General features: G+C 34.1%; 1 long non-coding RNA gene across 1 annotated transcript in view; it reads left to right on the plus strand.

Moving 5' to 3' along the window:
• Nucleotides 1-1,634, plus strand: part of LOC116092943 — a 96,726-nt gene that overhangs the window by 71,400 nt on the left and 23,692 nt on the right. The window lies entirely within an intron of this gene.

Genomic DNA, 1,634 nt, shown 5'->3' on the forward strand with positions numbered 1-1,634 from the left:
ATAGGAATGGATCGATTTGCATTTTTCTACATGCTAACCGCCAGTTGAGCCAGCACCATCTGTTGAAAGTGCTGTCTTTTCTTTATGAATAGAACATCTTAATACCTACATCATTTCTTAAATGAATGTAACCTATTCTCTGTGGGCTGAGAATTAAGTCACTCACTCAAGTCAAATAGCTTTGACCATAGCAGGAAGTCTGTATCCAAAAATCGAGCCTACAATTCATTTCTTGGTGCAGCAGAACTATCAACTCTCAGCTTAGCTATGATGGAGGTAAAATCCTTTGGTGATGTGAGGGTCATTGAAATACAGCCTTATTAAAATGAAACCCAATGTCTAAAAATTGTTCTTATTTTGGGCTTATACCACAGTAAGAGCCAAGATTTTAAACTCTACTAAATACAAAACAAACAAAAAGACTTTATATATTCATATTCATTTAAGAAAATGCTAGTAGTGATATATCATTTTTAAGTATACAGTTAATATGTTTGGAGTTATTTAAAATTTATATTGAGAAAAATGTATTTTCACTATTGCTGTAGACGAGCATCTACATAAGACTGTTAAATTGATTGTTGTTTTATACCAAACAACTTTTATAATACTTATTTTTGTTGTTATAATATTTTATAAATTTTAAGGAATATGACAAAAAAGATATTGTGGGTATTGAAGGGGCGTCTCTGGGAGGAGGGGTGGTGCAAAAGGGAAACAAGAATGTGATTCAATTCTATTTACTTAAAATATGTTTTTAAATTTTAACAAATTCAGATAAATTGAAATCTTGTAACTTTTCTCATCATAATGCAATAAAAGCTTTTTTTTTTTAAAAAAAAAAAAAAAAGAAAAGAAAATGCTGTCTTTTTTCCACTGTCTGGTGTTAGCTCCTTTGTCAAAGATCAAGTGGCCACAGGTTTGTGGGTTCATTTCTGGGTCTTGAATTCTGTTTCCTTGAGCTACTTGCCTGTCACTGTACCAATACCATGCAGTTTTTATCACAATTGCTCTGTAGTACAGCTTAAGGTCCAGAATTTTGATTCCACCAGAGGTTCCTTTATTGTTGAGAATAGTTTTGGCTACCCTGGGTTTTTTTGTTGTTCCAGATGAATTTGCAAATTTCTCTTTCTAAGTCTGAGAATAATTGAGTTGGAATTTTGATATGGATTGCATTGAATCTGTAGATTGCCTTCAGTAAGATGGCCATTTTTACTATATTAATCCTGCCAATCCACGAGCATGGGAGATCTTTTCATCTTCTGAGATCTTCTTCAATTTCCTTCTTCAGAGACTTGAAGTTCTTGTCAAAGATATATTTTACTTGCTTAGTCAGAGTTACACCAAGGTATTTTATATTACTTGTAACTATTGTGAAGGGTGTTGTTTCCCTAATTTCTTTTTTTTTTTTAATTTTTATTAGATATTTTCTTTATTTACATGTAAATTTCTCCCTTCCCAGTTTCCCCTCTAAAAAACAAACAAACAAACAAAAACAACAAAAACAAACCCCAGCTGTCTCCCCACTCCCCATGCCTGCCACCCCACCCTCTCCGGCTTATTGGTCCTGGCATTCCCCCACACTGGGGAACAGAACCTTCACAGGGCCGAGGTCCTCTCCTCCCATTGATGAT

The sequence above is a fragment of the Mastomys coucha genome, unplaced genomic scaffold, assembly GCF_008632895.1.
Source record: "Mastomys coucha isolate ucsf_1 unplaced genomic scaffold, UCSF_Mcou_1 pScaffold16, whole genome shotgun sequence".
In the NCBI taxonomy this organism is placed as follows: domain Eukaryota; kingdom Metazoa; phylum Chordata; class Mammalia; order Rodentia; family Muridae; genus Mastomys; species Mastomys coucha.